Below are 11994 nucleotides of genomic sequence, written 5' to 3'. Positions count from 1 at the left end.
TTTCCTAAATCCATTGGTCCAAACTATTTGATTTAGCTTTAGGTAGATATTTTGACCACATTCAGAAAACCGCCATATTCTTTGCCAAAATACCACAAGAATGGTCTTAGGCCACTGAGACCATTCCTAGTATTCTCCTCTTATGAACCATCATGAGCCATACACATGCAGTTTAAATCACCCCCAGCACTGTTTTCCTTGTTCCTACTAGTGTGGCCCATTATGTTTAGTATGATCCAAATTCAGTGTCCCAAAGTCCACATTCTACCAACAAGCACACATATCTATTACAGCAATACCCCAGTTCCTGGTACTAAGTTCTGTATTAGTCAGAGTTCTATTGCTGTAAAAAGACACCACGAGTATAAAAAATAAAGTATTTAAATGGGGTTTGATTATAGTTTCAGAGGTTTAGTTCATTATTGTCATGGTAGGAAGCATGGTGACATGCAGGCATACATGGTGCTGGAGAAAGGACTGAGAATTCTACATCTGGATCTGCAAATAGTAGGAAGAGATAACTACTGGTCCTGGCTTGGTTGCTTTTAAAGCCTCAAAACCTACCTTTAATGACATATTTCCACCAACAAGATTATACATCCTCCTAATCTTTCTCAAGTAGTGCCACTCAATGACTATGAGCATATGGGGCCAGGCTTATTTAAACTACTATATGCTTTAACTATAAAATATACAAATATATGTAGTATACTAGTGGTTTAACTAAAAACTCCCATAGGCTCATATATTTGAATTCTTTGTCATTGGGAAGTAGAATTGCTTGAAAGGATTAGAAGGATTAGGAGGTATGGCCTTATGGAGTAGATGTGATATTGTTGGAGTTAAGTGTACCACTGGGTGATGCTTTAAAAATCCCAGATTGCCAGAACTTCTTAGGCGCCTTTCCTAGGAAGCCACATATTACTGTGTAAGTTGAGGCCTCTTCTTACAGTTCTTACCCATGTTAATAAAAGAATTTAGGATCTGACAAAAAAGGAAAACTTGGGGAAATTTTTCTATCATTAAAAAAAAAAACAGTACAGACAAGCTGTAAATCTCAACAGCTGGCCATAGGAGGAAAGAAGAAAAAGAAATCTGCTATTTGTCTTCATCTAAATGGTGCAAAGAGAGGAGGTAGCTTTAGAGAAGAATTTTTAAAAGCTCCAAGTATTAGAGAGAGAACATGAAAACTTATACCTTTCCGACTCCTAAGACGGTTTCATGGTAGCACCCTATGGACTGCTGCAAGCTTTCTAGAAAAAAAAAATGATCTCATTAAAGGGATAATTATTCTTACTATCTCTTTTGCAGAGCTTAAGGTGAGTCAGCCTTTTGGGGAGTGATCTCTACCAGGTGATTGACCAGGCCAAATAGATTAATTCTTCTGCTTTGGGTAACATGGAATGTTAGGTAATCTACCCAAGACCACTGGTAGGACATAGTCTTTGAGCTAGAATGGAATAGCTTTCACTTCACACATCTTATCAGAACTCTGGTTAAACCTACTATAACACTGGCAAATAAATTTCTCCAATACTAAGAAAACTCTTTGACAGATGTCACAAAATATTTTTTTCTGAGTAAGTGAAAATTGCTTATATTTGTGTTGCTCTGTTTTAAAATGAAGTATAGTTTCTGGGCTTATAGCTATGGCTTACCAGCCAAATGCAAAATGAGAAATTAACAGAGTTATTTTTACTAGAGCATGAAGTCATTTGCCATTTCTTCCTGTTTTCTTACCTAGATGTTTTTAAGAAATTAAAACAAAACAATTTCAACCACAGTTTCTATAAAGAAAATCCTACACTGCTGTGCCAAAAATTTACAGTGCATTAAAATTGACACTGGATTCAACTTGACTCTTCTCCAGTGTAGCTTTGAAAAAAACATGGGGGACAGTAAGATGGTTACTAAACAATAACTTATATCATCACTCTCTTAACTACATTAATTTCCATATTTAAAAAATAAAACAAATATTCCTTTCCCTGAAAGTATTGCTAAAAGAACCAAATATAGCAGAAATAAAACTGGAAGTAATCCATTCCTAACAAATGTGTGTCCAGTGACATTCTTTGCTGGTTAGGTAACTTGCTAAGGGAATGAGAATTCTACCTCCTCACTGTCTTTCTGTGATCCCATTGCCTCCAGAAGCCATTAAGCAATGGGTATGACTCAATGCAGAGCATCTTCATGAGATGGGAGAAGAGGGTATTTGGATGAGTAAATGGATAGGACCAGGCTAACTCACTTTTCACTATTTCCTGACCACAATGAAGGTAGTGGAAAGTCCATTCATCAAGTTCGTCTATCCCTCCATCCAGCTTTGTGGACATCACCACTATTATCATACATTCCCCAAACTAAGGAGGAAAGTACACTAGACATCCTTTCCCTCCCCTCTTTCTCTATCTGCCTCTCCCTATTCTGCTTAACAACAGCCCAGAGGGAACCTGGCAATGGCAGAAATGCCCTCAGAGAAAAAGGGTAAAGAGGAAAATAAGCAAACAATGATTACTATCTCCAGTTGCAAATTTTTATTGGTTATTTAGGAGATTTGTCCACTCCACCTACTTCCGTTAGATTGTTCACGTGCATAACTGACTCTAGTACTCACTATAAAATATTTCAATGACTTTCTGCAACAGACTGCAAAAGTGACCATAATTTCCTCCTACTTTTCTATATATTAACCAGGTCCCCTTGTGATGTGATATGCTGGTCTTCTTACCAAGAAGTGGAATCTCTTTCCTCTCACTCATGGGAACAGTTCTATGATCTATGAGCAAGCCTACCCTGACATGGTAGATAGGAGGCTTATTGACCAGTAGTTAATACCACTGTTAACCACCAGCCAAACACCAAAGAAGAGCCAATCTGTCACACCTAACTGAAGCACATGTAGCTGATTATACTACCACCAAAAACCCAGTCTGTGTCCCTTGTACTAGTAAATGGTTCCTATGTTTTTAAATTATTTTTTATTTAGTAATGAATACCTGATTCATTTCTCATTGCAATTTGAAAAATCAGAATTTCTTTTGTGGTAGTAAAGCACTTCATAAAGCAAATACAGATGAGCATACTTTAGGTTAAAAGGTCTGATTAGAGTTCTGCAAATAAGTGCATAACTTTCACACCTCTTGACTTTGCACATGAGGAAGGTAAAAATGAAGTTAAAATTAACATGCAAAATGTATATAGCATAGTACTAGATACCCCTTCATTAGCTGTCTGTACTATGGTTTTGAAGAATGAAAAATTATAAAAATCATTTTTTATAGAATATATACATATATAGATGCTCTTTAAGTTCTTTTAGGGACATGGAAAATTTTCTCTGAAGCAAGCCAGGCCAGTTTCAGGAACTGGCTGAAAGTCATTCAGGTGGCGAAACACGATGACAGGGCTGTGGCTCTACGGTTGAAACAAGTGAGAAATAGTCAGTAAATAGTCGGTAAATGACAGGGTAGGGCAGTGACATGGTAAAACCACATTTTTGAGAAGAATGAGTGTGCAGAGTGATTTTCACATGACTCTGGATCATTTGGGCTAGATTCCTCTGAAATGTTCTACTGTTCTTGGTTACCCCTCCCTCCCTTGGTCTTCCCAGTGCTATGTTCAAAATCTGTAAAGCAACCAATCATGTGTAACCGTGCGAAAATGCCTTCCTTTCCCCACCCCATGCTATAAAAGACCCCTTAGCCCGCCACTCGAGGTCAAACTCTGCTCTTGAGAGAGCTTGTGGTTTGACCTTGGTCAACCAACTTCCCTAATAAAGCCTCTGCTGATTGCATCCAGGTATGGTTTCTTGTGATCTTTGGGTGGTCGTGATTTCTTGAGACTTGAGGAAGGGTCTCCCGAGTTTGGGGGTCTTCATTTTGTGTGGTTGTTCCCTAAAGGGTCTTCTGTTGGAAGCTTGTCCTTAAATGTTAAGTGCAACTGAAATTTTTATCCCGTAGGGATTAGTGTAAGGTAATAAGGGCTTTGGGAACATTGCCTCCAGAAGGATTTAGTATTGAGTTGGAGTGAGTTTGAATCCACAGTTTCCTTATTCCTTGAGTTTTCATCTTGTTATCTTTTTGCACAAGCACTCACACCATGATTTCTGTAAGAGCAGCAAGTGCTCTTAAGGTCTGAATAATCTTTCCACGCCCAGGTTTCAATTTCTAAAAGGTTTTCAACTACAAAATGATAGATAAATATTTTGTAAAAGAAATAGCATCCATGATATTCTCATCACACTATCGTTTCTCAGTTTGCAGAGCAGGTGAAGAGTGGGGCAATCAGGATTTATTAGTATCTACACTTACAAGGCACGTGCTTATTCTATTGTTATTGTTGGATGTGGGACTGTGTTCAGGCAAAGGGGAGAGAACGTGAGCAGGCAGGAGGAATTGCCTCCACTGCTGCAGCTGCCTCCCTTCTGTTGCTCCAAGATGCTGTACCTGTTACTCTTCACTGAATCTGCTGGCCAGTCTGAACCAGTGGGAAGTAGATTAGCTAGCGAGAGGGGTGGGGGAGCATGGCTGGGGGAGACTTCTGGTGGTGTTTCAGGAGTACAGGTCTCTTCCCTGCCTATGGAGTTACAGAACTTATGACAAGCTCTCAGACCACCGAGTAATTCTCACACATCTTTATTTCTTCTGGATAGGATCCTTATATACATTTTTGGGGTGGTTCAGGGTCTGACAGTAGGTACTTCCTATTGTCTTGGTGTGAGAGTTTGGGAATACCTTATCTACATGAGGGAGAGCTTGGGGTACTGCCCCTATGTGACTGATGGCCACAAACCTCTCTACAGGGGTGCTGTGGCTACGTGACAGGGGCCTGGTTCGGGAAGCAGGTGATGTCCCTACCATCCCTTCAGGGTCCCTAGGGCTTCAAACTTTAGCTCAACCTTACTAAGGCTTCCTCTCACAGCTCATTGTCCCACAGTTGGACACATAAAAAGTCAGTACAGATGAATATGGGCTTCTCCAATTCAGCTCTCCATTTTGTGTTTTCTTCCTTTGAAAAATAATGCGTTTTATTTCTGTACTTTTCTTTTCTGCATAAAAATCCTTTTCTTCTTTTTTAAAAAACCTTTTCTGTGGTCCACGCTTTTAATCCCAGCACTTGGGAGGCAGGCAGATTTCTGAGTTCGAGGCCAGCCTGGTCTATACAGTGAGTTCCAGGAGAGCCAGGGCTATACAGAGAAACCCTGTCTCGAAAAACAAACAAAACACAACAACAAAAAAAATCCTTTTCTTCTATTTTTAAAAATCTGACTGGGGCTGTAGAGTTGACTCAGAGGTTAAGAGCACTGACTTCCAGAGGTCCCAGCAATAAAGAAAAAAATCTGACTAATTCATACTCATTTTTTAAAACACAATTAAAAACATAACCGCAGTTAAGGCAAAATAGAAATATTAGTGATAAAAAATAAGTGCTCACACCTCAGAGACTCAAACCTCACTGCCTTTTTTTGTGGTATATTATACTTAGTCGTAAGTTTTCTCTTTTTTGTTTTTTGGAATTAATTTTAAAATAATAATTGTATTTTATTTGTTTCCATTTATGCTGCTTAACATAATACTGGCTACATAATAAATGCTCATTAAATATTTATAAATTTACATTAAATATCTTTTTGTATTCCTGAAAATATTTTTTTTTTAAACTTAAATTTAAAAAGCTAGTTGGGATAAGAGGAGGATATTCACTAAAACTTCAAATTCTGCTACTTCTAAGGAAAACTGTCTGTTTTTTTAAATTAACTTACAGTGTACTTGGTGCCAACAATTAGAGAGTTAAGCACTCCTAGAAAAAGAAAAACAGCGGTAGTCTTTTCTGGGATGTTTAGAAAATGTTCCCATGAGTTTATACAAATAACAGAAGCACAGGAGAGAGAGACCTGCCTCACTAAGTGTGGTTATTAGCAAAGCAAAATTTAAATTTTTCACACTAAATATATACTTTAATATATATGTATATTTATATATACATATATAATTACATATGTATACATATATACACACACACACATATATATACACACACAAATATACACACACATATACACACATATACATACTTTGTAAAAGTTTATGTAGCTGATAAAATCATAATTACAGCTTTAGATTTTCAAAGAAATGTCAAGATTCTAAAGTAGCCTCTTCTGAAAGTCTGAAACTTCCACATGCAGTTGTGATAAGCCATTTTGATAGATAGCATCATTTGTAGAGATGAAAAAATGAATGTCATAAATTTCTGAACACTTTGAAATATCCCCCCTGAACTCACCTGCTGTTCTACAAGTTCAGGGTAGGGGAGACTCAAAACATACCGCTTGAGATAGCACTCCCTAAAGAATTTGCACCGATAAATGATTTAGCCTGAGTGACATATTTCAAGATTTAGTCTTGCTATTTATAATTCATAGGTTGAGTTTGTCCTTTACCCCCAATCAATTTGGTGATCCTTTCACAGCATTATTCCCAAAATCACAGGCCTGACTTGGTAGTTCTATATGTTACAAACATGGATGTCATTTCCTACATCTTCAATGGATTTCATAAAAAAGTTTGTCATGATTAATAAAATAGACTTGCTTATAGCATCAGTTGATATATGTCGAGTCATTTATCTGAATCAGGTTCAATAAAAAATTGTACATAAAAACAATTGATCAGCTCCAGAAATACATAAACAGCCTAAAAGCTTTTGAGTGTAACTGGAAGAAAGACTTTTACCCAGCAGCTACAGACCTCAAGTTGCAGAAAATCAAACCAAAGCTTTCATTATAAGTCTGGCTAAATTACAGCATGAATTCAAGGGTCAGCCTCAGAGGGTGTCTGCAGTTAAAGTAAGGACATTGATTATTAGTAAAAAAATGGGATCCTATAACTTGGGATGGAGATATATGGAGGAACCTATTGAAGCTAAGAACTTTGAACCCTCAGATTCTAAAGAGACTATCTTTCCTGTAGAAATACAGGCTGGTAGTAAAGAAAGGTAGTTATAAATACTATGGTCATTGACCAGTTTAGAAATAAGAATTATGATTGACACCAGTATTTCTGTTGGATTTTTATTAAGAATGTATTTGCACAGATATTTCTGTTTTCTCTTCTCAAATTCTTTAAGTAATGTAACATCAATTAAGAGAATGTTGATGGTTATTATATTTGAAATATTAAAAATGTATCTCAAAAGACATTGTGATCTATTCTAAATTTATAATGTGTTTTCAATTATATGAAAAATAATTATATCATCTTTAGCATACTTATAACCTGGTTAAATAATTATAGCATGCTAGGCATAATTGTGACCTGGTTATTGTTTTCATTTGGAAATTAAACATGACATAAGAAGATATGAATGTGTGTTAAGTTGCAAAGAGTGGACTTGTGTTGGAGATTATTGACTTTATGGGTCAACTTGACTATATCTGGAATTAACTAACACCCAACTGGCTGGATACACCTGTGAGGGTTTTTTTCTTAATTAAATCACTCGAAGTGGGAAGAACATTTCTAACCTGTATCTTTGAGGTGAGAAGATACATGTGAATCCAGATAGATCTTTTGAGATGTAAGATTCACTATTAATCTGGGCCACACTTTCAGCTGGCAGCCTATATAAAGGACATGGGAACTGAGTCTCTTTTGCCTGCTTGCTCTCACTTTGCTAGCAAGTCTATTGTTTCACTGATGTTACAGCCTACTTTTTCAGAATTCTGGCATATACTGAAGACCAGATGAGATATTCAGCCTTTTAAACCGAACAATTATAGTATACTTGGCTTTTCCACTGGATAAAAGTAAATATCCTTGAATTAGCTGGATCACAGCATATAATCTGTTCTAATTAATTATATATAAATATAAACATAAATAAATTAATATAATTATGTCATTTATAATATAATAATATATAACATTGTATAAATATATAATAACATCATTATATGTATTTATATTTATCTAGAGAACCCTGACTAATAAAATCTCCAAACTTTAATCTTCAGCTGTGTAAGGCACTAGGCTATTCACTAACACAGATTGGTTCTTTTAAAAAAGCAAAATGTTGACAACAAATAAGCTAAAGCATCTATAACTAAAGATATCAAAGAACAAGGTACAAAGTACATCAGAAGAGTGATGATGGCTTATGAAGAAGTTTTGAAACAGAATTCAAAAGTTGAGGCCAGTTCTACAAGCTTTATAGTTTTCTTAGCTAAATACTTTTGTTTGACTTCTCTTCCCTTTGCTAATTTTCCCTGCCTGAAATCACAATTTTTAATGGTAACATAAAAATCCTTTTCTTTACCAAGCAACTGTGATACTTCAAACAGAGGAGTACTCTTTGAGATTTGAAAAAGACAGCAAAAAATGACTCTTAAAGTTATTTTAAATCCTAGTAAATAACTAAACAGTAGAAATTCAGATAAAATAACACAGGAATAGAAATGTCCTTTCAGAGACTGTCGGGTTTTCCCAAAGTGATTTCATGTGTTCCTGTTAGGACAATTTTCCAACGCATAGTCAGCCAGAACTTGTCTTAGATATCAGGGTAAAATTTTATGCTGCAGTTCTGAGGTCTTAAAAATTGTTTAAAACTTCTACAGAATATCTGTCTCAACTACAAATCTCATATGAAATCTCCTAATTTCTTAAAATGATTGAACAGTGTCAATATAAAATAAATGAAGAGATAGCTATACTGAAAATGAAATAAATTTTCACTCTCCATTAAGCTATGTGTTATCTCTGTATAGAAAAGAATATATAAGAATCGTGGAACTGGCAGACTTAACAACAGCAAGTTTGCATGTTAAAAAAAAAAACAAAATAATTTGAAATAAGGTAGCATTTGCATTTTGTTTAGATGTTGACATTGTTAAATAAGAAAATTCCAAATTAGTAATAATTATTGCTCAAAAGTAATTTTTATAATATCCGTGCTATAAGATCATCCCAGTATCATTAGAATAGCAATGAGATCTAGATGATTACAAGAATGAGAAGAGATAATGCCTGTGAAAAGACCTTGCGAGTGGGAAGAATTCTTCACATGAGAGTAGGACATCATTGCCTGGATTCTAGGATTTTTCAAAATAAGTTCTATACTATCTCCTGATTTTGACATTTCCAATCTAAAAATGTTACTTTCCTCTTAAAATTTACTTTAGGAATACTTTCATTTTTACCTCCAGTACTACATCTCATAGGAATTCCTACATCTCGAGGAAGATCTACTCATTTCTTATCCACCCTATCTTTAAAAAAAAAAAGTTGTAACTCTCTCAGCTGAGATTTTAGAGAAAAATCTATAACTTTGCATGCCCAGACAGAAAGTGAAATGAGGTCCAGTTGTTAACTTCATGAGCTGTCAAGGTTATGGCCATAGGTACTATTCTACCTGAATGTCTGTGAGACTATGGGAATTGCCCACTTAAAGAACTGTAGACAGAAACATTTATGTGTGACTCTGAGCTCCATAAATAAAAGGTAGTAGTTTCTAAGAGCATTGTGTCCCTCCTCCTTTTGACTTGTGATTACAAAGGGCCAAGGGAGCTTCCATGGCAGTAGAAATACTTCTTGGGTAGAAAGTGAATCTTTGAGGCAGCATGCTGCCAGGGTGAGGTAACTCTGGCTCACTGCAATACATACCATTTTATTTAATACATAATTTCTTACTATGAGCAGCAACTTCAAATAACATCCATTTATTAGCTCATTTCTAAATTTCTAAATTTTCAGAAATTCAGACATAGACTAACTACATTCTTTGTTCAAAGTCTCACTGGTCTAAAACTAAGACATTAGCCAGAACTATAGTTAGTATCTGGATTCAAGGACTCTTCCACACTCCCTGACTGTTTGCAGAATTATTTATTGGTATTTCTAAGACAGAAGTCTCCTGTGCTTTCCTCACTAGCAGTTGGAAACTGCTCTTAGTAAACACAGGCTGCTGACTTTTTCTGGTTACATCCCTCCAACACACTCTCTGGCCCCAGATACTGGGCAAGATTGATGCTGGCTGTCTTCCAAGCCACTAGGGGTCAATCTCTCTATCTTTATTTTCTTCGACGGGCATAAAAATCTTAACTCTAAAGAGTGCAGATAATTAACTCAGATAAGTTTCCTTTCTTAAGGTTAACTCACCGAGAGTTTAATGGAACCTGCAAAATCCCTTTTTAGAAGCACCTTTGTTAGTGTTTAAATAATCCAGATGAGTGTGAATATCGCGGATTATTTTAGTAACTGTTCTATTGCTGTGAAAAGACACTATGAGCAAAGCAACTTATAAAGACAATATTTAATTGGGAGTTTGCTTACAGCTTCAGTTAGTCCATGATCATCATGGCAAGGAATATGGACACATGGTAATGAACGTGGTCCTGAAAACTTACATCTTATCAAAAGACATCAAGCAAAAAAATGCCAGACAAAAGCCTGTCCTAGGCTTTTCAAACTCAAAGCCCATGCCCAGTGACATACATCCTCCAATGAAGCCATAGGGCATAATACTTGATAAACAATCTACCAAAGATTCAAGTATTTCAACCTATTGGGGTCATTTTTATTCAAACCACCACAGGGGTGTCTTGCTGAGCATTTCTATTGCTATGGTAAAACACTATGATCATAAGCAACTTGAGAAGGAAAGGATTTATTTCAGTTTTCAGTTCTCAGGTCACACACCATTGCTGAGGAAAATCAGGGCAGAAACTGCAAGCAGGGCAGGAGCTTGAAGGAAGGAGCTAATAGAGTTGACTTGCTTCTTCTTGCTTGCTCACTCTGCTTTTTTATAGCCAGCTCCCAGACAGAGTTATTAAATTAACAGGCTGGCAAACCAAGGATGGGTAAGATTCTGCACAGAGCCTTACAGAAAATGTGGTTCTGTTAGAATGTAAAATCCAAAACCAGGGGGCCTGCTCCCCAAGAATCACACATGGACAGAGGATTCGTTGCAACAGCATGAGGTTTAATGGTATTACTGGTGCACCAGGACTCTCTCACATGTCAGCAAGAGAATCCCAAACATAAACTGGGAGTGGTTTTTACTCAGAGTGCATGAGGGCAACCACAAAGACCCCAAAGGTCAGGTCAGATGACTCAGATTTACATATAATTTTCTTCCTGACCACCTCCCATCCAGGAATGTGTCTCTGTGCTCTAGGCCTTCCCCAAGGCACAGGTGGGTTCTCTTCCCTGTGGTCTGAGGAATGTTAATCAGCCTCTCCCTTCCTCTTCTGAATGTTAATCCAGAAAATGTCCTCTGACTCAGGAATAATATACTCCTCCCAGAATACAGAATGCATCCTGGGGCAGTAAATTCTGAGACCTGAAAATCTCACATTTAGTTCTTACAGTTCATTTACACAATGGAATCCTACTCAACTATTAAGAACAAAGACCTCCTGAGGTTTTCAGGAAAATTGTTGGAACTAGAAAACATCTTGAGTGAAGTAACTCAGACCCGAAATGACACATGGTATGTACTCACTAATAAGTGTACATTAGCAAAAAAAAAAAAGATACAGTCCACAGGACTCAAGAAGGTTAACAAGCAGAAGGGACCAAGTGAGGATGCCTTAATCCCACTTGGGAGAGAAAAGAAAGCAATCACAGGAGGGGGAAGGGAGGGAGGGTACTGGGTAGGAAAGAGGACATGGAGGGAAAGAGGGGAACATGATCAGGTATTGGATGGAAGAAAAGAACTGAAGCCCTGAGGGCCAGCAGAAAGAATGGCAATAGGCAATCTCAGAGGTAGGAGTTGGGGGGACCTTCCAAAATGTACCAGAGACCTGGGAGGTGAGAGACTTTCAGGACTCAAAGGGAGGGACCTTAGATGAAATGCCCTACAGTGGGAAGAAAGAACTTTTACTGCCCACCTCCAGCAGAAAGACAGGGCAACAAGTGAGGAATAGTGTTGCCATCCCACAGTCAAAAACCCTGACCCATAATTGTTCCTGTCTGAAAGAACTGCAGGAACAAAAAT

Source organism: Arvicanthis niloticus, chromosome 20 (genome assembly GCF_011762505.2).
Source record: "Arvicanthis niloticus isolate mArvNil1 chromosome 20, mArvNil1.pat.X, whole genome shotgun sequence".
Classification (NCBI taxonomy): Eukaryota; Metazoa; Chordata; class Mammalia; order Rodentia; family Muridae; genus Arvicanthis; species Arvicanthis niloticus.
Note: the sequence above shows the minus strand (reverse complement) of the source record.